The sequence below is a fragment of the Manis javanica genome, chromosome 7 (genome assembly GCF_040802235.1).
Source record: "Manis javanica isolate MJ-LG chromosome 7, MJ_LKY, whole genome shotgun sequence".
NCBI classification, from domain to species: Eukaryota; Metazoa; Chordata; class Mammalia; order Pholidota; family Manidae; genus Manis; species Manis javanica.
This window is the reverse complement of record NC_133162.1, coordinates 11,275,403-11,302,863: the sequence shown is the minus strand read 5'-3', so window position 1 is coordinate 11,302,863 and position 27,461 is coordinate 11,275,403. Positions and strand designations below refer to the sequence as shown.

General features: G+C 52.3%; 1 protein-coding gene across 5 annotated transcripts in view; it reads left to right on the top strand.

The window, feature by feature from the left end:
* GRK5 (G protein-coupled receptor kinase 5) overlaps positions 1-27,461 on the top strand; it is a 202,090-nt gene that overhangs the window by 62,947 nt on the left and 111,682 nt on the right. The window contains exon 1 of one of the 5 annotated variants that reach the window (XM_073240316.1): positions 13,507-13,525. The exons of 3 other annotated variants lie outside the window; for them this stretch is intronic. The gene's annotated coding sequence lies outside the window, so the exon portion shown is untranslated. Of the gene's footprint in view, positions 1-13,506; positions 13,526-27,461 lie in introns of those variants that run through there. One more of the 5 variants, XM_073240317.1, reaches the window with a different exon arrangement.

The following is a 27,461-nucleotide window of genomic DNA, read 5'->3' as shown; positions in this document are numbered from 1 at the left end:
TGAGAGGTGGGTGGGCCGGGTCAAGGGACCACCCACTGTGGCCCTGCTCCTGAGTGGACCACAGCTTTCCTGCCCCTCACTGGTGTCACTGCTCCTGCCTACCTGGAGGGTGTCCTCACAGCCTGGTTGTTGATAAGCATCCTTTAGCGTAGACCTGGCCCCTGGAGCCCTCGCTGCCCGCTCCTGTTTCCCAGGGCCTGCTCCACACCCTCCTTGCCCTTCCTACCCACCCTGCCTCAACGTCTCATCTGGAAACGCCTGTCCTGAGGGGCCAGCACACTGGTCCTCTGGAGAGAGGGACACAGTGTCCGAGCTGCTAATCCCCAGCCTCAGGCGTGCCCTTGAACTTTCCTTTAAACGGCATTCCGACCCCCAGCAGCCTTCAGGTCACATTCCCAGAGAGCCTGCAGATGAGGGTTGAGTCTGTTTATTTTCTGAGATTTCAGAAAATATGCCTCTTTTTTTCCCCCTTCTGACCTTAAACAAAATGTTTTTCCCTCCAACACTTGTATTTTTAACTTCATGAGAAAATGTGGGAGGGGAGCATATTTTCTTTTTAGATCTGTCATTTTTGAAGATTTTTTTTTTTATTATTTAAAAAAGAAAGGCTTTGAGGGTTGGAGAGGGTAAGGTGGGTTTTTATGTTGGTGCTGTTGGGCTCTGCTTAGAGCTATTTTCTGCCCAGAGCGACATGTGTACAGCCCCTGGTCTAGTCTCAGAGGTTTCTGCAAGTTGAGCCTGCAGCTGTTTTGGTCATTGCTGTGATCAAGGATTTCTGGGCACCTTTTCCTCTCCTAAAGACTAGGGCTGGACAGCTGAGGCCTGTAAAAAAGTATTTCCCTCCTGCAGCAGGAAGTGCTTACTGTCTGCTTTTTGGAGCTGGTGTCCTGGGCAGGGTTGGGGGCAGCGCCTGTTCTGCTTATGGCTCCCCTCCCACTGTGCGGGTCAAGGATGACGGCGTGGGCATGTTTGCCGCCCTGAATTCTCAGCTGGTGGATGTAGTAGGATCAGAGGCCCAGAGAGGGTCAGTGACTTGGCCATGGTCACACAGCCACTCGGATAATGATGAGTAGAGTTCCAGAGGAGAGCAGCTTCCCTACTTCCTTGGTCTTTGTGCCCCACCTTCCTGAGTCTTCCCATGGCTCAGCAGTGGTTTGTTGATTGACTTTCTGGAGGCAGTTTCCTTTAAGCACTAGCTGAGTTCTTTGGCCGAATCAGGGATAGGGATAGCCTAAATGCAGTTCTCGTTTTCAGTTAGTACAGCCATATTCCTTGTTCAGCCCCTATCAGGGCCACAGAGGTCAAACACCTGAATTTCAGGGATATTTCTAGAATTTAAAACTTTTAGTTCAACAAGTACTTATTGGTTGAGAGGCTGCTCTGTACTCAAGTGAAATAGAAAAGCTGGTCACTGCTTATAAGGAGCACTTGTTTAGCAGGGGAAGTTGAATGACAGGAGCCCCCAGGTACTGAACAGCTTCTAGAAGCAGGTTTCTGTCTACTTCTGTCACTGCTGCTCCCACTCTTCTGGTTCAGTCTCACTGCTTCTCTCCCCTGGACTTCTGCAGTAGCCCCTGAAGTGCCTTCTGGTCTTGTCAACATGATGCAGACTCTAGAAGTTGCATCTGACCATGCTTCCCATCCACAGACGGGCTCCAGCTGCTCCCCTCCAGCTCGTCCCTCTTCCCAGCACCCCATGGGCCAGCCATTCCCGAGGACCTCTGACCCTCTGAAGCCTCTCTGCCTGGACTGTCCTCCCACCCTCCTCTGCTTGTCCTTCCAGGTCATGATGAGATATAGCTCCTCCAGGGAACCTTCTAGATTCCCTGGGTTTAGTTGTCCCCTTCTGTGCTTTTATGGCCTCTGTCACACAGGTCCTATAGCCCTCTGTGTTGGGCATAATCCTCTGCTCCCTCGCCTGTCTTGTCTTCTGCACTGGGCTCCCTAAGGTGGGGAAGGAAGGGAACTTTTGTACCTGTCTTCTGGCAGCAAACCCAGTGCTGTGTAAGTCAAAGATGAGAGTGTGTTTATTCAGTAAATGCGGCCAGCATAGAGAGAGGAGGATTATGGGAAAGCAAGAGGGGCACGAAAGGTGGTGCCTGGTTCAAGTAGTAGGAGAAGCTGCCTGGAGGGTGAGACTTGAGTTGACTCTCGAGGGGTGAGTAGACGTTAGGTTGGTGGGTGGATTTAGGGTCACTGGGGCCTTAGGCAGTGGGAACAGTGTGGTGGAGTCCCCGGGAGTAGGAGGCCCAGCTTCAGTGGCGAGCAGTGCTGGGGTATGGTCCGATGGAGAGTTTTTCTCTGATCTTGAAGCTTCTGTGGACTGATCTCTTCCATTTTCTTCAGACTGGCATTAGAGGCAAAGGAAGGTTCCCTTTCCAGAACAATGCCAGTTCAGCAAAATCTGTGCCACCTTCAGGCCCATGCCTGACATCCTCAGAAAAACAGCCCAGGGTGCAGGTACCTTGGGATCATTCATTCAGTCGTGGCTGGGTGAGCGGGTATGACCCTGCGTGAAGGGTCCCGCCCGCAGCATCGGGGGCTCAGCCGTGACTACGGCTGCCCTGGGCACTGGTGGGTGCGGAGCTGCTTTCCACAGCCAGGAAGGAACCGCCTCCGAGGGCCTCCTCCTCGGCCTTCACAGTTGCCTGGTGCCTTTGCTTCGTGCTTATCCGCTTATTGTTTCTGGACTGCTGTCAGGCGGGTGGCTATTTTGGGGGTCCTTCAGAGAATTCTAAAAATATAAATAAGCCCCAACCTTATTTCTTGCCCTCAGGGATAAGTACAATTGAAGTTATGCTATTTGTACAAACTGAAGGATGGTATTTGCCCACTGGCACAGGGTAGGGCTGTCCAGTCATATTGACACATAGTTTACAAAGCACCTCTAACAATGTAATACTGGGATCTTGAGCCCTGGCTCTGGGGAACAGGTGCTGCACTGTGGCTTTAGGGGCATCATCTTCCTGGGACCCTATGGGCAGGGGTTTCTCATTTTATAGATAAAGAAACTAAAGCCTAGATATGGTACATTATCAATTGTTTAAGGTCATGTAGCCAGGAAGTGGGTGAGTGTGGGACTTGTTTACACCCTCGTTTGAATCTTACAGCAACCTTGTGAACCAGGCAGAGGAAGTATTTTTATTTCCCTTGTAGCAGATGAGAATATCAAAGCCCAGAGAGTCATACAGAGAGAGGTACACCCAGCCAGAACTCAGGCTCCTGACTTGTGATCCACGGCACTTTCCTCTGGCCACGCTGCCTGTGTTATTAGCTGGCAGGTGCTGCTGTCCACAGGGCAGTCAGAATGCAAGGTTTGCATTCAGTGGAGGAGGAGCAGAAGGTACACAGCAAGCTCTCTGTGTGTATTCAGTGATTCTTGTTCCTGTGCACTCCTTGCCCTCTCGGAGCACTGCCCACGGGGCTGTCACTCTGGTGACCCTTGATGATGGGTGGCAGCAGATGAGTTTATGTGGGACACATCGCAGCACAAATTGGCTTCTTTCTGGTTAGAGTGGTCAGTGTGCTTTCCTTCCCGCCTTGTGCCTGGCTTCTTGCAGGCCCTGGTGGTGCAGCAGATGGTTCCAGAAACCCTGGTGCAGTCAGTGCTAGGAGGGGTGGTGCAGACGCTGCCCTGTCACTTAGTTAAACATCTCTGCAGGATGATATCCACGTCAGGAATGGGAACAATACTGTTATATGAAACCTGAAATAGACGCCTTTGGAAGGAGAAGGTGATACCGTCAATTATGGTCTAGTAATGACAAGGGCACTCTGTCTTCTCAGATGTTGACAGTCACCTGCTAATCCCCTGGGGTCTGGGAGCAGCAGCAGGGGTGGTGAGGAGACACAGGCTTTGTGGTTTGAGACAATGCATTTCTACTTTCTCCTGACGCTTCCTGGGGGAAGAAAAAGGCACCTGGATCTGGGTGAGACGCCTGTGTAGTAGTGAGAGAATGTAGCACAGCCCCAAGTTCCAGTCCCAGCTGACATTTGCTGAGTGCATGGGCTCTGCTTCCTGCTGCAGCTGTGATGTCTTGCTTGAGCCTCATGGTGCAGCTCTCTGAGGTCAGCACTGGTCGCCCATTTGTTCACTCATTCATTCATCAAAAGTTTTTAGCTCCTCCTGTATACCAGGCACAACTCCAGGTGCTGAACTAGGCGATAAGCTCCTACCTCCAGAAGCTGACAGCCTAGTGGGAGTTACGCCAGGGTAGCAGAAAGCATAAGAGAGCTGGGGTTTCTCTCCCAGCTCATAGTGCTGGGAGCTGAGGAGCTGGCTGCAGGCCCCCAGTGCTCTGTCCTTGCCCCACCCTCGCACCACCCACATCTCTCTTCACCTCTAACCCAGATCTCTCTCCGGACACCGTTGTCTCTGTCCAGATTCCGAGGCACCACCAACTTAGCATTTCCAGTGGGCCTTGCTGTGGTTTTGCTCTCTGCAGATGTGCTCTTCTTCTGCACCCTGCCTCCCCAAATGGCCCAGGAGCCCATCCAGACCCCTCTCTCCTTTAGTCCTCAAATTCTGTTAGCAGGAGCCATCAGATCAGCTTCTGTAGTGCACCTCTGGGACCCCATCCCCATGCCCCTGCCAGAGCTCATGCCACACATTTTCAAGCTTGCTCTCCTGTCACCGTGCCTTTGCACATGCTGTTGCCACTGCCAGGAACATGTTTCCCCCATCCACATGTGCTCCTGGCAAACTCTAGTCTCTGCTGGAACACCCCCTCCATGGAGTCCTCCTCAGTCCTCCCTGCAGACTGTGCCTGCCTTTCCCTGCTGTCTGCACGTTCTACTTCTCAAGTATGACCTTCTAAAGGCTGGCTGTTGTCTTTCTCCCACAACCCTAGGGGCTCCTGGGGTGCTGGGACTAGACTGCATCCCCTTTTTCCTCTTCAGTACCCAGAATAGTTCATGCTTATTGGAGTAGGTTTCTGACAGGCCAAGGTGCTGACCCTTGGGATTATCCTTTGTACCAAGTTAGTCGGAATCCTGCTCTGAGGTTCATCTAATTCAGTAGCTTCCCAACTTGTTTAAATGTGTAGAAGCCCATTGTTCAAACATTATCGCCCCACTTTAATCGTGCCTGAGGGTAACCCAGGGGACTCCCTGTGGAGTCCTAGTGAAACAATTTGAAAACTATTGGTCTAGCCAAGCTCTCATTTTATCAGTGAGGATTGGAGAAGAGAAGAGGTATGTTAAAGGTGCCTCTAATCTCATGGTAACATAGTGACAGAACTGTTTTCCAGTGCACCACTGTGTCCTGCATTAAAGGGAAGTAAGGAGAAGCAGCTTTTAATTCTCATGGTGTGCTCAGCCCCAGTGGCAGTGAGCAGCCTGTGGCAAGCGCTTACGTGCCGGGACTTAGATGTTTCTTCACATTTGACATGCTGGTCTTGCTAAAGAAGAATGCTGCCAGGGAGTGGCAAACTTTGCGTGCCCTCTGAGCCTGGGTGCCCCCACACCACAAGTTTCTGTGAGTTGGCTACTGTGTTTTTTAAATTGAGATGCACAGGAAGTGGGCTGGTGGGAAGGGAGAATATAAATATTCTTTTTTGTAGGCTGCAACACCGATACTTGGTTTATTTGCAAACTAGTGTGCTGCCTTCCAGGGGACTAGCCACAGGGTTTGGCCCTCAATCTGGGGTCAGCACTGCTAGCACTTGCTCCTGCAAGAAGCCGAAGCCTGGGTCCAAGAAGAGTAAGCCGTCTGTACGTTGGCATCAGGGAAGGAGGGGCAACCAGCCTGGAGAAAGACATAAGTGTGCACTTGGCAAAGGGCAGAGGATCCCCCGCTGTCACCTACACAGCAGCCCAGCGTAGAAATCCAGTCCTGGGAAGAGGACAAGGCTCCCTCAGTTTCCTCCAAGTCATAGACTCTGGCAGATTGTCTCACCATGCTTTCATTTCTTGAGGGAGGTGGGGTGTCTCCCTTATATTAATTTACTGACCTAGTGGTTTATAAAGACTTCCAGATAGTTTTCGGGGTGAGCATTTTGTTGAGATATGGAAGCAGAGAAAAAATGTACTACTGGGTATATGGCAGAACCAGCACCCCAGAAACCCTTGGAGCCCCCTGCAGTCAGCATCGGCCTGAGGTGGTCCTAACACCATGGGCTGGTTTTGCCCTTTGAACTCCAGGTGACTGGGGCCCCACAGCACTGGCTCTCTGACTCACCCCTGTGCTGGGGACTCAGCCACGTGGTTGCATGTTGCTGCAGTTGGTTTCTTCTTGCAGCCACATTCCGCTGCCCGCTGTCGTCCACCCACATGTGATGTTCCCAGCAACCCCGTGAGGGCCTCAGGGTGGGGACTGTTCCTCCTGCCTTCTAGAGAAGGAAGCCCAGAGCTGGGGAGGGCAAGTGGCCTGCTGAGGCCCCACTGCTCAGAGGTGGGCTGCGGCTCTCCCCTAGGTCTCCCTCGGGTGTCCACACCCCCAGACGCTGGAGCACTGCAGTGAGAGCCGCCTGCCCCACTTAGTGTAACGTGTTCTGTAACTTTCCCCTCCGGTCTCACGTAAATCCTCTGTGCTACCACAGAAGTTAATTTCCACAGATTCTTTTGTTCTGTAGAAAGGGAGACTGTCTCCCTCGCTTCTCTGGGAAATAACTCCCATCCTCTGGAGGTCACCCTGGCCGGTTTGCTGAGGCATGCCAGCCTTTCTGAACCTGCCCTTTCCAACCTGTAATTATCCGGTGACTCTCCTCCAAGCCCTTCCTTAGTTAGGCATGTGTCTCAGACTGTGACCCCAGCTAGAAAACCCTTAGTGGGGTTGGCATTCCTGAGAGGGTTGCCCCAGGCACTCACTTCGGGAGCCCTTTCCTTAGACCTGAAGCTAAGGTGGAAACATAGGCAGAAGTGCCTACTTTATCCTGGAAGATGCTCACAGTGCTCTGCTAGGCAGGCCTCTCCTTTTTCCCTGTAAACCCCACTCCTGCACAGCTCTGACTAGTGGAAGCCTACTAAGGGGACATTCTGTGCCCCTACTGATCCTTTTGCCTTGTTTCAAATGGGACATCTGTCATCAGGGAGACCCACACCACCACCACCTCCTCATTGCAACAGCAAACTGTATTCATAACTCGGGGGACTTATTTATGGGCCTTTAAGGCCAAACACCCTTCCATCTCCTGGAAAAGTCTGGAATTGTGTCTCTGAGTTGCTGGGAGTAGATTATGGGTTGAGTGACAGCCCAGATGGGGGTGCCTCTGGGACGTGTCCCATCCAACAGCTGCTGAGGAAGCGACTTGACTTTCTGGTATTGCACTTGATCCCTTTGTTCTAGAAACTACTGGTTACTTTGCCATGTTGCCTTACCAGCTGCACCCTGGGTTTTCTGAATTCTCACTGCTGGTTTTTTTTGTTTGTTTGTTTGTTTGTTTTGAGTTTGCAAAAAACAAACTTTATTAAATAAACCTACCTTCCATTACTTTCTCCCATATATTTACCTTCCTACAATTTACTGCCTATAGAAGTCCAGACCTCTTTTCTTTTGTCTTGTCACTACTCCACAATTTATTGCCCTCTGCTGGTTTTGTTTTTTGGCTAAGCCTTAGACAACAAACACGTAGCATGCATAGCATTATAATCCCTGCCTGTGCCAGTGGCAGACATTACTAATCAATTACAGCTTTTGTCCACTGAGCCTGAACCCTGGCTTGAATCCCAGAACTCAAGGCAGCCACTGCCATCCACTTGGAGCTCTTAGGCTTAACGAAGTCTTTTTGCCATTGCAGCTCAGTGGTACAAACAGAATCCTGCTTTCTGCCGAGGAAACTTGATTTCCTAGGAAAGGGCCCAGAAATGAAGGAAAGCCGCCTTTTTGAAGCATTCCTTAGTTACCTGGACATTTTGCCTTTGCAGGTGGGGTGGCAGGGAATGTGTGATGGGGTGCATCTTACCAAAGGTATTTCAAATTCAGGAATCCACATTCCTTTACGGTGTCAAGTGCTGCTTCCAGAATCACTCTTTCAAGGAGACTTGAAGTTGGTAAAATAAATAACTGGGCTCACTCCCAGCCTCCTGAGATCCCATAATCCTAGATTGTTAGTGGAGTCCTCATAATTTGCCCAACAGGATAGAAAGATGACTTGGTGCAAGTTCCCAGTTTGGAGTAGACTCACTTCCTGCTTCCTGGTGAGACTCCACCTGGCAGGAGGGAGGCCCTTAAATGGGGCCAGAGGCAGCCCGAGGGCAGTGGTCACTCTGCTCCAGGCCAGATTTGATAGAGGTGTCCTGTGCTCCCTGCCCTACATGTTTATATCCAAGACAGAGCTCTGGAGTTCACCAAGTGCTTGCCACCTCTGTTCACAAGAGCCGGCTATTCTTTTCCTCTAGTAGGCAGCTTAAGGTGGAGGTGGGGTTGGGGGCCACTTGGAACTCCAGTAATTTCCCCTGGGTCCACATTTGTTACCTGCCCCCCTAGTGCCCTGTGTTACTACTGCTGGACTGGCTGAGGTGTATCGGCCTTCAGCCAGCCTACCTGGTGGTTTAAAAACCAGACTTAATCAAAATGTAAATACTTTTTGGGGCCAGAAAGCAGGTCTGTCCAGGTGTTTGAGCAGAGGCTGCAGAGCCCTGGAGCCTGGGAGCAGGCAGTACCTGTTAGGCTCCTTTCACACACAGTCCTGGTGCTCCTTAGGGCCCCTGCCAGGGGCCTCTAGAGGAGCCACGGGTTGCCAGGGTGACCAACACCCCATCTGCCCCACCTTGTGGTTGCTGTCACTGGGGCAAAGGTTGTACCAGCAGAGAAGCATCTGCTCCCTTCTACCTTCCCTGATCCCCTCCCCCTCCATCATTATCCCCTCTGTCAGTGACAAGAAGTGGCATTTAGAGGGGAACCTCAAGGCTCTGGGGTCTGTGGCTGTCCCAAGATTGCTCAGTGACGAGGAGAATGGCCACATGCATTTGTGTCCACCATTGTCTGGCCTCTGAGGATAATGGTGACCAAGGAAGATGCCATCCCTGGCTAGGGGTGGGGGTGGTGGGCTGGCAGTAAACTAGGAAGCAAGCAAAAGCATGTAATGTACAAGTACAAGTAAACAACCTGTAAGTAAGCAGGAAAACTCTTGAGAGTGATGAATGAATGCTGTGAAGTCAATGAGATAGCGCAGGATTAGATGAGAATGAGACGGTCTTTGCAAGCGGAGGTGTTACTTCAGAGGCAGGCCCAGGGAGCCGCCCTGCAGAAGGCACAGGAGAGGAAGGTGTCAGAAAGGGGCTGGCATGGGACCGTGGGGCAGGCCCACAGCTGGAGCAAAAGGCCAGTGGTGGGAACCAGCTGAAGTCAGCCTGGGAAGGGGACGGGGTAAGACTGCTGGCGGGGAGTGCAGGCCTGGGGGCGTGTGTGTTGGGGGGGAGCCGAGGGGCAGGCAGGTCGAGCTGGGCAGGGTGTTGGGAGGTCATTGGAGGGCTCTGAGCAGAGCGTTTCATGATTTGATGTGGCTTTGGATAACTGGGGAGGGGTGAACAGGACGAGGAACAGCCTGGGGGTAAGCAGTGGCTCTCAGGGCCACCCCACGAAACACAGCAGCCAACGGTCGCTCGAGCACTCCCCGCGCACTGAGCCAAGAGCCGGGTGTGCATTTTCTGTTACTCCTCACAACCGTAAGCAGCAGAGTAAATGTTCTTTTCCCCATTTCAATGATGCAGAGGCCAGGCCTCAGCGTGTTTGGCCCAAGGCCACCTGCCTGGTGGTGGCTGCACTCACCCACAGGCCCCGATTGCAGGTATTAGGTCCTTCCTCAGCACCCATGCTGTCCCAGTGTGCTGCCCTGTCCCTCACCAGCCATCCGCTCATCCCTGTCTAGGGGTGGGGGCCCAAGAACCGACTTCCCCTCCCTCTCCACAAGCTGAGGAGACAGGGAATTTGCAAAGAGTAGTCCTGCTCCTTTTAGTGAGGGGTGTTTGGGCAGCTCCCTCCCTCCTTCCCATCCTTTCCTGAGGGCTTGCTGCTAAGCCCAGGCGGGGTGGGAGCTGGGTGGGAGCTGCCGGGGGAGCGGGGAGCTCTGCCAGCCCTTCCTTCTGGGCAGTCAGGCCAGGTGCACAGCTCCTTGTCCACCACAGCTGCCTTGGCCCCCCCACCCCCGCACCCGCAGGGGCACGTGACCGCTGTCACCCCATCCTCCGCCTCTGTTCCTGCCAGCATGTGGGGAGCAAAGCTCCTTTTCTTTCATTTTGGGCAAATTTGAAGGACTCCCCATAGGGTCTGAGGATGAGAATTATACCAAGAGGCGTAATTGTGACAAGTTTTCTTTAGCAGGAAGGAGTGATTATTCTAATGTATAGGAGAGGGTGTGATATGCCTACATTTTCCAACCTCGGTCTTAGTGTCCACCTGAGAGGTGACCATCTGTGTCCCTATGGGGACAGATGTGGGACTCTGGGACCGAGCCTGTGAGGTATGGTTTCACTCCTTACCACCCTGTCTGTGTCTGCCCTGCTGCTGTCCACCTAAACCCATAGGGTGGGGGTTCCTTCTGATGCCTGGCACATCATAAATATTGGTTGCAGGTTGAGTGAATAAATGAATGAATGCACAGCTCCTTATCTTTGATGCTTCTCCGTTGCTCTATTCTTGCTCTGTCCAAGCCAGTAGCCACTTGCCACATGTGGTCACAGAGCCCTTGAAATGTGGCCAGTGTAAAGTGAGGGGTGCTATGTGTATGAAATATACTGGATTTCAAAGAGTTTGTGTGAAAAACTATCTCCTTAATAACTTTTTATGGTGATTACTTGTTACTTTTTATGTCACAAATTGTTATTTTTGATATATTAGGTTAAATAAAATGTTATTGAAATTAATTTCACTTGTTTCTCTTTCCTTTTTAATGTGGCTACCAGCCACTTTAAAATCGCCTCTGTGGCTTGCATTATGTTTCCGTGGGACAGCGCTGGCCTTGACTAAGGTATTTGTCTTTGAAAGGCTGGGATCTGGGTCAGAATCTTGACTCTCCCCTTCCCGACTGTGTTACCAAAGGCAGGACTCCAAGCCTTGGTTCGCTGGCCGCTGAAATGGGGATGGTCAGTCAAGCCTCGCGGACTAAGCTCAGGATTCTGTGGGAGGCGGGGGGCAATGCCTCCCGCGGGTAGGTCTGATGTTTCAGCTCCCTCTGCTCCCAGAGAGGCAGGCTCTGACTTCGGGGTGTTTGGCCAGCCCCTGACTGAGCCCTGTCCCTGCGACTTAGAATACAGGCCATGATGCTGAGTTGGAGGACAGTGACATAAAAAGGAAAATAAGGTCACTGTGCCTCAAGGAAGCAGAAAAGTCAGAAGGACAGAGCGCATGAAGGCAGGCAGGCTTCCTCTCGGACCGCAGGGCGGGGAGTGCAGGAAGCCGTCAGGCGTGGTTGTCTGTGACCTTGTGCCCCCACCCCAACTCCCTGGGGTGCTCCACACCTTCGGTGGCCATGCCCTGCACCCTGTGAGGTGCCCTGCAGCCTCTGTTCAGAAAGAGGCCAGTGTGTGTTTGTGTGTGCACGCGCGCGTATGTTTATAAGGGGGGTTACTCCCTTCATCCACATTCTCAGGGGTCGGTGTCCTTGCCCTTGAAGGGGGTGGGGCAGGTTCAAGACTAGGATGGAATTTCAGGGGCCAGCCCCCCCCCTCCCCTCCATGGCTTGGGAAGCCACCAGGACCACACAGGGCTGCGTGGCTTCCCCTTGGTTTCCTTGGTTGTTCCTCCCAATCCCGTGAGCACTAGCCCATTTCACAGAGAAAAGAGGTGAAGGAAGGGAAGCAACTCGCTGAAGGCCACACACCCCAGTGGCTGAGTGGGCGGCCAAGACTGGAACCTGGGTCTGTGCTGGGTGCTTGGAGGGCAACTTCTGACGTAGTGCCCAGAAGTTCTGCGGCAGGAGGGGCCAGGAGTGGACTGGTGGGGAGGCTTGTTGCCACTTGTCCTTTTAGGATATCAGTCATGTGTGTCTGTCTGTCCCTCTGTCTCCACTCTGCCTCAGTGGCTCGTCCCTAAGTCTGCTTGGTTAAGGCCCCGGAACCTCTTCAAGAAAAGAACTGCCTGCCACTCCTCAGCTTCCTCATCTGTCAGGCAGGACCAGAGCCACACCTGCCTGCGGTTGAGGGGAAGGAGAGGCCAGGCTATGAAGAGTGCCACTCATAACAGTGCTAATAGATGTTTTGTCCTTGGCCACCCCAGTTTCTGTATCCAGAGCTTTCCCTTGAAGCTTTGGAAGCAGAGACCCTAAGCGATGGTAGCAAGGGAAGGCCCGTTGCCCGGCCCTGCTTGTTGGCCTGCCCTCAAGGTCAGGTGTGGCCAGCAGGTGGGGGCTGGTCCATTCCAGCCATGCGGGGATGAAGTGCAGCCCCTGGCCCAGCTCTCAGAGCCGCTGCTTCTCACAACCGGGCTTGGCTTGTGGGAAGTGTGTTCCCCAAACCTGCTGCTGTGGAGCAGGACTGGGTGTCCAGCTGCGAGGAGCCATGGGGAAGCCCGGATGGAGGTCTCCAGAACCTCGCCTTGTGCTTGGCATGGAGGGGCTGGCCTAGAGCCTCTGACCTTGCAGCTCCCACAGCTCTCTGCTCCGGGGTGCAGGGCTTTTAGAAACTGGGAACCCAAGGCCCCCTCCCCAACTCTCTTTCCTCCCTTGGAGGGCAGAGCGAGGGCAGGTGGGAGACGTGCCAGGTTCACCTCCCAGAGTCCTGGGTGGAAAGTAGCACAGCTCAGCCTGCTTCTGGGCAGTGCCCTTGTTCATTCATTATTCAATTGTTTATGGATACTTGCTGAGGTCTCCTGGGGGCCAGGCAGTGTCCTAGGCACTGGTCACTGGTGCCTGTCCTCTGGGATGGGAACCCAATAAAGACATAAAATGAAATGTTTTTTGAGGGAAAGATGGGGGAGCAGCAAGAGAGAAACATGGAGATACAACTCTTGCACCGATGGGGAGGGGCTTCAGTGAAGGACATGACACTAAGTGAAACCTGAACACTGCTATGGGAAGTGGCGGTGATGTGTGTCAGAGGGCTCATTGCAGCCTTATTTGTGATGGTAAAAACTGGGAGTAATGACCTGCATGTCTCTTAATAGGGAGTGAAAGTGAATGATTCTGACAAAACCTGTAGGAATATATATTTAAAGTCATTTTATTCTTTTTAAGCTTGAACTCTTTCACTTAAAAAAAAAAATGCCGAAAGTGTGTACCTGGCCTAGGACATGGCATATGCAAAGGCCCGGAGTCAGGAAATGATTTTTCCAGTGTGGAAGTAAGTGAAGGCCTGGCTTTTGCTCGGGGAGCCACCCCACTTTGGGCATCTGTCTGTTGGAGAGTCTGCTCCGCTTCCCCTGAGACTGTGGGAAAGGCCCTTTGCTGAGCTTGGGAAGGGTCCAGTGTGACGGTGGGGGAAACAACCGCTGGGGGCACTGCCTGCCTCTTCGTGGGAGGGGAAAGCCTTCAGGGTGAGTCAGCCCTCTGGTTAGAAGAAGCAGCCTCGCTGAGCTTCTGCCAAGGGCCCATGGTGATTCCTCGCTCCTTTTGTGGAGGACTTTGCCTGTTAAACAGGCCTTCTGTGTGAGGTGAGTCACTTCTCCCCCATTTTGTTAATCACAGACACCTCTGAGAAGGTCTGTTCGGCCTGAGCTTGCACACAGTGATGAATCTGGACACCAGGTCAAGCAAGCTGGGCATGCGCTTCAGCTTTGTGTCCATGTATGGCTCTTCCAGAATGCTCAGAAATGCAGACCCTGGAAACATGGATTGCAGATTGAGGGCACTGATCTGGTCCAGGACCTTGCTTTTCTGATGTGGAAGCAGAGGCCCAAAGAGGGGAGGTGTCCAACCTGAGGTCACACAGAGAGGGCAGGATGCAAGGTCCTGGCTGACCTTACAGTCCAGAGTGCTTTCTCATGGCTTTGAACATGGATCCCTATCACCCTAGTCAAGATTAGTCCTGCTGCCCTCTTCCAGGGGGAAAGACACGTAGTGTGTGACTGGCCCCTAAGCCTGGTGGGTGGGGTGGGAACCGCCGGCATGAGATTCTGGCCTGGCCTCTGTGCCTGCAGGTGCTTCCTGCAGATGTTCTGCTGGGGAGCATGTCCCTTCCCCCCTGTGTGACTTGCTGGCTGCAGCGTCCTGCAGCATCTACTGGGTGCAGGGCAGTGTGCAGGGTTCTGGGGGCCATGGCCTGGGGAGTTGCCTGAGAAAATGCTGTGTGACCTGTGTGACTCACTTCTCCTCTCTGGGCTTCTGTGTCTCCAGCCATTCAGTGAGGCTGGATGATCACCAAGGTCCCTCCTAGCTCTGACTCCCATTAGCTCTGAGTCTAGAGGAAAGGATGGGATAATTACAACCCTCTTTCACTGGGTTATCGTCACTGTGCTAAATGCTTTACATGCGTCAGCTCCTGACTCCTTTGTCTGTGAGGCTACAGAGGAGTCAGTTGAAGCACAGAGAAGTTGGTTAACTTGCCCAGAGCAACACAGCTAGTGAATGACACCACTGGAATTTGAACCCAGGCTGTCTGACTCTGGAATGTGTGGTTTATCACCGCTGTGGTAGGCTGAATAATGGCCCTCCAAAGATGATGGCCTCCACATTACTGCAAGTGGGAAATGAGCCACCTACATGGCCAAAGGGAATTTTCAGCTATGATTAAGTCAGCAATCTTGAGACAGGGACGTATGACCAGGTGGGCCACATGTCATCACAAGGGTCCTTATAAGAGGGAGATGAGGGACCTGTGAATGCAGAAAAGGAGGCCAGAGTGAGGCGGCTTGAGAAAGATTTGTCTGGTGATTGCTGGTGGTGAAGGTGGAGGAAGGGGCCCTGAGCCCAGGAATGCAGAGCGGCCTCTGGATGCTGGGAAAGGCAAGGGAACAGGCTCTTCCCGGTTCTCCAGGAGGAACCAGCACCGAACACACCTTGATTTTAGCCCAGTGAGTATGACTTCAGACTTCTGACTTCCAGAACTTTAAAATACATTCCTGTTGCTTTAAGCCACTGAGTTTGTGGTAATTAATTTGTTACAGCATCAACAAGAAGCCAAGACAGCCATATTCTACTTATTTGTGGCCGTCTCTCCTTTCTGTTTTCAAAGTTGATTTGAATTCCTAAGGGCAGAAATCTCATCGCCAAATGGAGCCCTCCTTGGCTGCTTCACAGTTAAGGGAACATTTTAGAGGAAGGCTCCACAAGGCTTCTTGCCTTGCCCCTGTTTACTTTGCCAAGTTATGAGAATTAGGAGGGCAAGGTGCAGAGGGAAAAGGGTCATAAGGGGCCTGGGACCCCAGAACAGACCCAGCCTCTGTGAGTCCCCACCTGGACACTCTGCCCCTCCAGCCACTACCTTGGTGCCCTGTGAGGGATCACCTCTGGTGGGGTCTGCGCCATATACCTGGCCTATCTCTGTGGGCCAGGTAAGCATGGTCAGGGCCAAGGTCTGAGGCAGCAGGTGGTGGGCTGTTCCCCAGGTCCTTGCAGGGAGCACAGGTGCCCTGGTTCATCCTCAGATACCAGAGCTGTGCTCTTGGCAGAAGAAGCCCATGGGCTTTACTGGGTTAGGAATTTAAACAGCCCTTAAAGAAAGTGGTTCTTACGACAGAGATGCTGTCTTGAGCTGATCTTTAAGGACAAAGTGCCAACTTTGTAGAACCTAAGGTAAGGCCTTCTGGTCCCATCCAGGAGCACAAAAATGGGGTTCCTTTACCCTCCCAGCTTAACTGCTTGCAGATCTATAACAAGGACCCATGGGGCCTGAGAACTCAACAGGCCAGCTCTTCATGTGGGGAAACCGAGGCCCAAAAAGGAAAATGGACTCCCCAGGTTCACGAAGGCAGCTCCTTAACAGTTTCCTTGGTGGAAATTCCAAACTCTGAAATGACAGGAGATTTTTCTGGGGTCACATTAAGACGGGATTCATTCATTCATTTAACATTTTATTGCCTACTTTTGAAGAGTAACCTGAGGCATAGAAGGAGGTGGATTACAATAAGCAGGCTAAATGGATCAATGAATAGAATAGTTTTAGGTAATTATAATTTATAAAGAAAATAAACAAGATGTGGGAGTGGGGAGTTTTGGGGGTGTCCTGTAGGAAGAGTAATCAGCGAAGGCCTCTCTGAGGAGGTGACTTTGCATCTGGAAACCAAAGGGAGAGTCCTAGGAAGAGGGTTTTAGGGAGAAGCAGCAGCCAGCACACAGGCTCAGAGTGGGGAGAACCGGTGTGTGTGAGGAGGAAAAGACAGTCCGGTGCGGCTGGCGTGGAGTGAACTAGGAGAAGTGGGCAGGAGGGAGGCGGGTGGGCCTCACATTGAATAGGGCAGGAACCAGGTGGAGGCAGGAGGCCAGTCAGGAGGCTGCTGTGGTCGGCCTGTGAGATAGTGGCCTGGACCAGGGTAGTGACCATGGAGGAGAAAGGAGACAGCAGAGTCAATATGTCATTTGGAAGTAGAATCCATAGGCCTTGATGGATGGTTGCAGGTGGAAGGCTGGGTTAGCTGTTGCTGTGTAACAAAGACCCAAAATGTAGCAGCTTAGAACAACAATAAACATTTGTTATCTTGTGGTTTTTGTGGGTCAGAAATTTAGGGGTGACTTCACTGGGTGTTTCTGGCTTAGAGTCTTTCATGAAGTTACAGTCAAGATACTAGATAGGGCTGCCATTATCTGAAGGCTGAACTGGGGCTGGCAGTTCCACTTTCAAGGTGGACATTCAGATGGCTGGCAAATTAATGCTGGCTATTAGCAGGTCTCAGCTGCTGCCCACAGAGGCTCCGTAGGGCTGCTGGATTGCCCTCAGAGCAAATGATGGAGGAGAGAGCAGGGCAGAGGGGCAAGGACTCTCATGGCCTAGCCTTGGTGTCTTACTCCATCATTTCTGCCACATGTTATTCCTTACACAAGTTCAGTGTGGAAGGGGACCACATAGGCTGTGCACAACGGGGCAAGAGTCACCAGGCCATCTTGGAGACTGGTCACCATAGAGGCCAGAGGGGGGGTGAAATTTGGGGTGATGCTTAGGTTTTTGGCCTCTGTATCTAGGTGACTGGCGGTGCCATTTAATGAGCAGGGAGGCCTGGGGGAGAGGCATGTTTTGGGTGAAGGTAGGTAGTAATCAAGAACTCTCTTTTGAACCCCAATTTGGAAGACTTTACCCCTCTACATTGGAAACTTCTCTCTGCAGATGCTTCTGTGCTGTGCCAGTTTTACGCTTGTGTGGCATCAGACACTGGGGGAGTTTTCTCAGGGCGCAGTTCTCACCTGTCCCTTAAGCTCACTCCATGTCAGCCTCATGGACCAGGAATTAAGAACCAGTCATTCTTAGGTTCGAATCCCAGCTCAGCCATTTAGTGACCCAGGGCCAGATATTTGGTCTCTCTGGGCTTGTTTCTTCATCTGAAGAATTAATACACTTCACTGTGGTGTTGTGAGGCTCTTTGATAATGGAGCTGAAGCAGTCAGGCCAAGGCCTGGCTCTCCCTGACCTCTTTCTACCCCAGACTTCCCAGCCCTTCTCTGTACACAGTTATATCTGCATCCCGCCATAGCCAGGTCTGGGTGGATTTTGATGGGGAAGGATTTCTAAAGAGTCTGTTCAGCTTCTTTTAAGTAGATGATGCAGAAATTCTTGGGATGGCGAAGTAATTATTACTCATAGGGAAATGCAAATATTTTTGTGAATATCCTATGAAAAATTGGGGCATTTTTTTTCATGAGCAAATAGTCCTGTTTATTTCTCCAACAACATAGCCACAGTTGTGCTGCAGTGGCCAATTTACAACCACCAGTGGCTTTTCTCAGGGGTCGGCTCACTTCCCCCCTACACCCCATACTTTCTCTTTTTCTTTAACCCAGAGAAAACATAGTGAAGACAAAAGTGACCAAATTTGGGCTTTGCTGAGAAAAGGGGATTACTTTTGCAGTGAAAAGTTAGTTTTTGTGGCCAAACTTTCTCACCTGTGAAAACCAGTGTGGGCAAAGTATAGTAAGCCCCAAAAATCCATTTGAAAAATGATTTTCCTTGGAAAGGCCTTTTTTTAAAGAAGGCCATTAGTGTTTGCAAGAGGACAGGGAGGGAAGTCTGCTTTCTGTTGAAGGAAATGTTCTTTAAACTCGTAAAGAGACAAAGTCATAGAGGAAAAGGGGGAAAGCCACAGGGGAGGCTTGGAAGCTGCCATTGGGAGCAAAAGAGGGCTTAAAATTGTGTCCCACCCACTCGGAGCCTGGCATAGTGCTAGAGCTTTAAGCACTCACTCTATCTGCCCCTTGCAGAAGGCATTGGTTATTTTATCAATTAGAAAACTGTGGCTCAGAGAGGTTGGGGCAGTGGCCTGTGGTCACTCAGCTCAAGGATGGAGGAGTCAGAAGTCCAACCCCGCCTGTCTGATGAGAGCTCCACTCCTGCCATGCAGCCCTAGGAGAAGAGGCTCTTGGCCCAGGCTTGGGAGAGCTAACACAGTGAGGTGGGACAAGAGCACCCGAGGGGGAAGGCCGGGGCAGCTCTGGGCGCCTGTCCCCCCCAGGGAAGGTGGTTGTGTTCCCATTCTCAGGAAGGATATTGTAAGCCCAGGAAAGACTAGGTGTGTGCTGTAGTTTTTTTTTGTTTTAAAGTTTAATTGGAAACCACCTCTTTCCGTCTGGTCCTGCCTCCCCTTCTGTTTAGGGATCTTGTCAGTGGTTTACTGAGCATTTACTATGTGCCACACACCATCCTGGGTGCTTGGGAGACAGCCGGGAGCAAAACAAGGACCACTGCCCTGTGCAGCCTACCTGCTAGTGGAAGGTGGGGTGGAGACAGACAGTGAAGCAACGAACAGAGTGAATCTGCCATGTAGAATGACAGCACCAGTGAAAGACAGGCAGAGGCGCCAGGAGAGACGGGGCAGCAGGTGGGCACAGATTGGAGCATTAAAAAAAGGGTAATCAGCAGGGGTTACTTTGGGGTGGTGGACATGTTTTAGAGCTAGAGGTGGTGGTTGCACAATGTTGTGAGTGTTCTAAATGCCACCGCATTGTTCATTTTAAAGTGGTTAATTTTATTTTCTATAAATTTCACTTTAATAAATTGTGTATTAGGGAAAAAAGAAAGGTGGTCAGGGTCAGCTTCATGGAGAAAGTGAGGTCTGTGCAAAAATCTGAAGGACGTGAAGGGTTAACTCAGAGGTGGTTTTCTCCCCAGGAGAGAGAAGAGAGGACTCCAGGCAGAGGGAACAGCCAGAGCAGAACTCGCAAACGAAGATCCCGCTGCCTGCTTTTGTAATGAAGTGGTGTGGGAATATGGCCGTGCTCGGGTGTTTACATACAGTCAGTGACCCAGGACTCTGTGTGGCCCTGGACTGACTCATATGCTAGAGCAAAGGTCCTCAGGTGGGAAGGTGCCGGGGGTGTCTGAGGAATGGCTCGGAGGAGAGCATGGCAGGAAAGGGCTGCACAGAGGAGGGAGGAGCAGCCGGTGAGGTCAGAGGAGTGACGCGGATCCTGGGGCCCCTGCGTGACTCCTGTGTGGTGCGGATGGTGACAGCAGTGGTGGTGGTGGTGAGCATGGTGATGAGGAGGACGGTGATGTTCATAGTGTGATGGGGGGGGGGTCGTGGTGATGATGGTGGCCGTGGTAGTGGTGGTGTCATTACTGCTGGTGACGGTAGTGATGGTGATGGTGGTGGTGAGGATGGCTACATTTAGTGATCCCTCCTCTCCTAGGCTCTGCACACTTGGCTCTAGTCTATAACCCAGCAATACAAATTGGGTAGCAGCATCTCCCTTTGCAGGGAAAACACTGAGTGACAAGCAGGGCAGCACTGAGCACTGAGTGTGGCAGGGCTCAGATAACGGTGCAGTGACCCACTTAGATCGCAGTGAAGAGGCCTCGAGGCAGTGGGCCTGCGAGTCCCTGGGCAACAGCCCAGCTGTCACTCAAGGTCGAGGTGGCCCAGTCCTAGCACTGCCCTGGCAGCAAGGGTGTCCTAGGAGGGCCTGTCCCACAGCCTCCCAGCCCACCTAAGCCACCCCAGAGGCCTCCTCTCTCAGGCTCAGTGTTCTGGGGGGAGGCCGTGTCGCCTTGTCCCCGTGGGGACCAGCTACCAGGCCTGGTACTGGTTTGGGTTTTCCTAATTTGAGGTTGTGGGATTCTTCTGGTTCTGGCTGAGGTTTTTCTGCTCTGGAAAGTCGACTGTGGTGAGGCCAAGAGGGCGGGCATGGAGGTGCTGGGACCTGCCCTCAGGCCACAGGCCCCACATGCCCCATGCCACCCCCCACGCCCCATGCCACTTCAACACTGCACTTCCTCTTGAGAACGTCCTGGAGGTTTCAGGATCTCATTATTGACAGCTGTGGCACCCGGAAACATTCTGGGGGTGGGATGACTGTGTGTCTGTGCCTTCCCACGTCCCTTTGGACACCGGGACACCCTGACTAAGTAACTGCGTTTAGCTCCCTGGAGGGTTACAGAATCTGGAAAGACCTCCACTCTCTCCCCACCTCCACCTTCTCCTCATGTCACTGAGTGTGGGCAGGTTGCTCTCTGGCCTGGCTGTGCCCACACCAGAGGGTCAGCCTTTTGAACGAAGCCCCCCTGCCCCAGTCCACCCAGCCAGCTCCTTCATTATCTGACTTACCTATGGGGATCTTAGAGAAAAACTCCCAAAGATCCTGCTGCCCTGTCCTGGCACAAGCCACCCTGGTCCCAGATGAGGAAACAGAGGCCAGACGGGTGGTGCTTTCTCCTGCTCCTCTGGGGGCCTGTCTCCTTTTCATGGCGATTGCCAAGTGCACTGGGCTGGAGAAATCCCCCGGCAGGCTGAGTTCACCTCAAGTGCACTTGGCTGGGGCCAGGTCCCTTTTGAAGAGGCTTGAGTCATTTGGTGACGCAGCCCCTGACTGGGTCCTGTAATTGGGATCTTGCCTTGTTTGGAGCCGGATGAAAAGAGGCTCTGGATCAGGGAGATGCTCCAGCCACCTCCCCAGCTCCAGCCGGGGGTCCAATCTAGGAAAGGAGGGAAGGGCAGCAGAGCCCCGGTGATGGGGCAGACATGTCGGGCGATGGGGCAGACGTGTCGGGGAGGAAGCGGCCCATGTGGGGGCAGCGTTCCTCACCAGAAGCAGCAGCCTCCTCCGTTTTGCCTGTGGCCTCAGAGAACACCCACAGCCTCCTCGTGATGTTTTCTGGAAAATCAGCCCTGCTGGCAGCTCTGTGGAAACTGAGCCCTGAAAGCTCACCTGCGTAGAAGGGAACTGAATAGTGCTTTAGCCCCACAGACGTCACAGGCAAAATTGTACCACTCCCTTCCACGTGACTGGCCGGGAGTGGGTGAGTCATCGGCCTCCATGGCTGGGAGCACAGAGAGAGATCCTTCCCACGCACAGTCACCAGGAGACTCGAGCCCCTCCTGGACCTCCTGGATCACAGGGTGCTGAGAGCGCCTCCTCGATTTTCAAGACCCCCATCCCACTGCCCCAGCCAAGTGCATATTCCAAAGGCCTGCTTAGCAGCGTAATTTGGATTTCTAACAAATTTGGTCCTTTGCAGTATCATGATGCTGACCTTTCCAAACCTCATGGCCCTGGCAACCCACAGGCCAGTCCATGGGATGGAGGGGCCCTGCTGGGAATTGCCTATACCCCCCTCAACCCCATGTCCTTGAGCCTTTAACTAACCAGCAGCACCCAGGCTGGTTTGAAAGCAAGGGCGGCTGCTCCTGTGTGTTGCTCATTCTGCCTCTGGCTATGCCTGACACCACCCCGGGAGTTCTGCTCTGAATGTGCAAGCTTGGGGAAGCCTGCTGCTTGCCTGGCTCTGCCGTCTTGCCCTGGTCCTCCCATCTGCAAAGTCAGAATTGATTGGATTGGGGCCCGCAGAGAAAAGATGAGTTGGCCAATCAGATATGCTTCTTGCAACTTAAGAATCAGGATTCTGGCTGATGGGCAATAAACTGGGCTGAAAAGTCCCACGGATGTGGTTCCTTTGATGGGTGCAACACAATGCCAATTTTAACTACCCCAGAGGTAGCATAGACTCTACAGATGAGAAGATCAGTCCCAGAAGACAGCCCTCATTTCAGATTCCTGCTGCAAGTGTGGGGATCCCCAGGTCACATTTACGTCTGACCAACTGACTACAAATTCGGGGATTCCCTGGCCCTCTCAGGTTTGACAATTCACTATGATTCAGAACTCAGGAGAGCCAGGTAAGAGGCTTTGGGGTTGCCCAGCATCCTCAGAGAAGAATGCTTGACTCAAATCAGGCACGAGATAGGGACCTGGGCCAGTCAGACCCCAGGATCACTGATTTCTGGAGCTGTTTGTCCAAACGCCTGTGTGGTTCTTCAGATCATTTTTAGAAGTAGGCAGGGCTGAAAGAACAAACCAGAGAGAAATTCCTAGAAAGACTGCCCATTGTCCCATTTCCCACATGATGTTGAGGGACTTTCTCTTAATTAGGGGTTTCTCTTAACTTAGTGCTTCTCAACTTGAATGTGCATTGGGATCATTAAAACGTAGATCTCCGGGCTCCACACCTAGTTTCTGATTCAGTAGGTCTAGGGTGGGGCCCGAGGATTTGCATTTCTAGCAAGTTCCCTGGTGATGCGGATCCTGCTGGTCCCAGCACCACTTTGAGAACCTCTGATTCAAGGGCATGAAGGAAGGTTTTCCAACAGATGCATAGAGGAGAAGCTTCCTCAGTTTTCCTCAAGGAATCTTTTTCTGATCAATTGCTTATTTGTTACCAGGGAGGAAAAGAATATTAGAGTAAGTGTCAAAACACTGTGTCCTGGTTCAGGTGGTGACACAAACCACTTAAGTGATTTGAGGCAAGGGTCTTACCTTCCTGAGACTCTGCTTCCTCAGCTGTAGAATGGGTTCAATAACAGGAACCACCTCTGGGGCTGACATGAGGAAGACAGGAGATGTTCTCACCAAGTACTCCCTCACCCTGGGCAGGCCACATTTCTTTAATTTCCAAGTCAGCTATACGATACTGTAAGAATAATGAGAAGTCCAGGGTCCATTGTTCCACAAAGGCCCATCCCACCCTCTCCCAAGGATGCATGAGAAGTTGTCAGTGTCCCTTGGAGGTCAGGCCTCTGCCAGCAGCTCCACCAGGCCGTCCGTCACCAGTCCCTGGGAGCCTGGCTGCTCCTCTCTGCTCAGGGTCCCTCACCGCCGGACCCCCCCACCCCCTGCCACCCCACCTGGGATCCCACTGCCATTGGGCAGTGCCTTTCAAGAGCCCTGGCTGCTCCCCAGAGTACAGCGTGACCCCCCTGGCCCCCTCTCCTCCTTGAGGCCTCTCCTTTCAGTCCTCTGCCTTCAGAGCACAGGCTCTGTCCTCGAAACAGTGAAAGCGACTAACAGCCAGGTTCTTCCCCACAGTGGCAGTTGTCTCACAACAGTTTTTTGGAATGATCCTTTATTCTTCCCTGGGGCATCCATGTGAGCAAAAGAAATGTCAGTGCCATTCTCAGTAGTCTGCCTGTTATGAGTGTTTGGGCCAGCTTAGAAAATGGTAGCTGCTTATTACTTGGCGTTTTCCCCCCAGTTCCACGCTCGAGTCCCTGCTGGGCCTTGCCCTCCTGTGTGAGGAGCCCCCCACCCCTCTGACAGCTGTTCTCCCTCCAGCTCTGCCACCCCCTTATCACACTTCTCTTAGCCCTCCGGGGGCACACCTGCAGCAGGCTACCAGGCGATTGCTGGCGGCTGAGGGGGACCCTAGGGCTGGAGAAAGCAGAAGTGATCCGATCAGCAGTTTCCTTCCTGGAGGCTTCCCCCACCCCCGCCCTGATGCCCCATCAGGGGTGCACTGCCTCTTCCTCTCGCCCACCTTTCTGCAGGTGTTGCCCTGGACTCTTTCCCATTCCGGCAGAGAGTTCTTTTGGCACCTTCGCTCAGAGTTGGGAGTGGGCAGAGTTCAGCCCGGGTCCCCCAGTCCATGTCTTGGCCTCTTCTTACCTCTGGCAGGAGCCCTCCTGTCTGGCTCCAGGCCTGTGTTGCTGCCATCCTCCTCCCTGGCTGGAGCCGCCTCGCCTGCCAGGTTACAGTCCTCAGAGTCTTGCTCATTCCTGCTTAGCTGTGGTGCTTCGGAACCTGCTTCAGGGACTGAGGTCAGAGCGGCTATACAATGCACAGGACAGCCTGGAAGCTGGATGCATGCATAAGACTTGAAGCATGGATGAGAAACATTCAGAAAAGTAGGGGAAAGATGCTCCTGATGGAGAGAATGATGAGCACAGAGGTCCTGAGAGCAACGGCAGAGAGGACATCAAAGCTTGGGGAGACAATGACCAGATGGTGAGAGGCTTTGAACCTGGCCAAGGGGAGTGGGCTGACCTATAGGTGATGGGCAGGCCTGGGAGCTGGCACTCCCAGGCCTGCCTGGGGCCTGAGTCCTGGGAAAGCAACGGCCCAGCCCCATATAGGCCTGACATCCCTCAAAAGCAGGGAGGTAGGCCTGGGGCAGCTGGGGCCACAGGATGTGCAAGGAATTTCTATAGGAATGTAGCAGGCCCTGCCACCTCAGGCTACTGAGAAACAATCAAGTCCAACTGAAACAGTAAACGATATCAACATTCAGCCATCAAATATGTAATCTAATAATAGCACGCTTATGAGCCAAGTATTTATCTGGAAGTGGTGACCTCTTTGAGGCAAGTTTTTGGTTGGTAAGACTTGCGAAACCCCGCCCCAGTGCATCTGAGTTATGGAGGGTCAGGGTTTATTTCGCAGGGCTTCCCGAGGAGCTGGAGGCCAGGTAGGAGAGGGCAGGCCATTCAGGAGCCCTGTGACCATTTGGGGGGATAACCTGCAGAGAGCATCCCTGTATTCATGTCCTGTTGCTGCTCTAACAAACTACCAAACTCAGTAGATTATGCAACACATGTGTATTATTTACAGTTCAGGGGGTCAGAAGTCTGACATGCGTCTCCCTGGGTTAGAACTAGGCTGTGGGCAGGGCTTTGTCTCGGGGGCTCTTGGGGAGAATCTGTTTTCTTGCCCTTTCCAGGGTCTAGAGGCTGCCTGTGCTCCTCGGTTCCATCTTCAAAGTCAGCAATGGCTGGGCGAGTCCTTCTCACGTTGCCTCACTCTGAACTGACTCTGCTGCCACCCGCTTCCACATTTAAGGACTCATGGCTACATTGGGCGCACCAAGGTCATCCAGAATAGTGTCCTTGTAGTTATCCTTAATTTCATCTAATATTACTTGCCCTTTGCCATGTAACCTAACATAGTCACATGTGCCAGGGTGTAGGGTGTGGCCTCTGGGGGAGCATTATTCTGCCTGCCATGGTCCCTACCCTGTACTGGAGGCTGAGGAGATAAGGAGTGAGGAAATCTGAGGAAGGGCCAGGAAGCCTGCACCCTTGGCCTGGGGCAGCCCCATGGCTGTGTGGTATACCCACCCCTCCCTTAGTAACTCCAGCTGCAGGGTCACGCCCTCTAGGTAGCCATGGTTTATCTTTCCCACCAGCCCCACCACCACCACTGTTGTCCCCCAAACCCTGTACTTCTCCTGAATGTTGGTCAAAATGGTCGTTAAGCAAAGCAGAGTTTCTCCGCCCCAGCACTATTGACAATTTGGACTGAGTCACTGTGATGTGGGAGGCTGTCCCCTGTGCTGTACGATGATTAGCCATGTCTCTGGCCTCTGCTTGCTAGACACCTGTAGCATCTGCCCCCCATGCCACAGTGTGACAACCTAAAATATCTCTAGATGTTGCCAAATATTCCCCATTGGACAGATTGCACAGGGCTGAGAACCACTGGAACAAAGCCTTTGATGTCTGTCTTCTTGCTAGATTAGAAGCCCCAAGATGGTGGGTGACACCCTGTCCCTCTTGCCGGTCACTGTGTCCCCATCACCTGCATGGTGCTCAGCATTTAGTATCCACTCAACACATGTTCGTTGAATAAGTTAATGAATCTGTGTTAATTTTCTTAATGGATAAGTTAACCTATAAGAAGTGTGGACGCATACATGTGTACATGTATAAAATAGACTTACAGTTTCTGTAGACTGGCTGCCTGAGAATCACCTGGGGAGCCCTTTAAGAAGTCATACCCCTGGGTTCCTATCACAGAGAGTTGGGGTACAGCATAGTGAGGTGCAGCCTGGTGGTCTGTATTGGCAAAAAGGCTTCATCAGTAACTCAAAAAGGAAAATTACTGTATGAGCCAGCACTCCTGCTTCTAGGTGTGTGTGTTTGTGTATATATGTATATACATATATACTCAAAGGGGGAAACAATATATATACCCAAAGCTGGTCACAATACCCAAAGGTGGAAACAACTCAAGTGTTCATGTGCAGGTGAATGGATAAGCCAAATATGGTCTATACACACAATGGAATATTATTCAGTTTTAAAAATGGAATGAAATCTGACACATGCTACAATGTGAGTGAGCCTTGAGGACATGGGACTAAGTGAAATAAACCAGGTGCGAAAGGACACAAATTGTATCATTTCACTTAAAGCAGGTACCTAGAGTAAAGTTCATAGAGGTAGGGAGCAGAGTGGTGGTGGTTGGGGGCTGGGGGAGGGGGGAGTTAGTGTTTAATGGGATCAGGGTTCCAGTTTGGGATGATGAGAAAGTTCTGGAGATGGGTGGTAGTGAGGGTTGCACAATGATGTGAATCCGCTGAATGCCACCGGACTGGGAGCCAGATCTGGGAATGAATAGTGTGTAAATGGGGGAGCGGGAGGTGTCACGGGTTAGATGAGTTCTAATGGCCCTTTTAGGCCTCTTGGCCTGTGAGTAGCATCGATTTTGCTGGTGTCTTGGGATGGAGGCCCTTCTCTGGAGGGGGAGGGGGCACATACTGGCCTTTATGGACCAGGCAGGCTGCTTGAACGGAGGCCACATCGCCTGTCCACTGGGTAGCAGCTGCTAAGCTCCAGCTGTTTCTTGCCATGTGGGATGCCTGGATATGGGTGAGAAGTCTGAAATCCAGACTTGCGTGTGAAATTTTCGAATGTTTAAATCTTAACAACTGGCCTGGTGGACAAGCAAGCGAACAATCACATGTGGGTCAAGCAGAACAACTCTGCAGGCTCCGGGTCTGGGGTGGCATCTTCTCAGAGCTTGCAGACTTGGGCCCAGTTAGAGAGATCCCCATTCCTGCCCCTCTTGCTGAAAGGGAGGTTTGCAGACAGAAGGATGAGCATGAATGCCCAAGGTCTAGATTCTGCTCGGGCTGGGCCCTGGGCTCTGCCACCAATGAGTTGTTGGAGCCATAGGTGACTTCTTTCTTCCCCATGCCTCAGTTTCCCTATCTGTTGAGGGGGAATCATAATAGCCACGCCTCATAGAGGTAGAGTGAGGACTTGAGGCAAGTGTGCGTGCACGGCTTGGCCCAGGGCAGGGCCTGTGGAAGGGCTCTGTGGTGTGTGCGTGTGTGTGCACATGAGGGCCAGCCCTGGCTAGAGGAACTTGCACATGTGGAGTTGGACAGGCCATCAGCTGGCAAGTTGTGCAATCTCAGACATCTGTTTCTGCATCTGTGATGCTGGCCCAGTGATT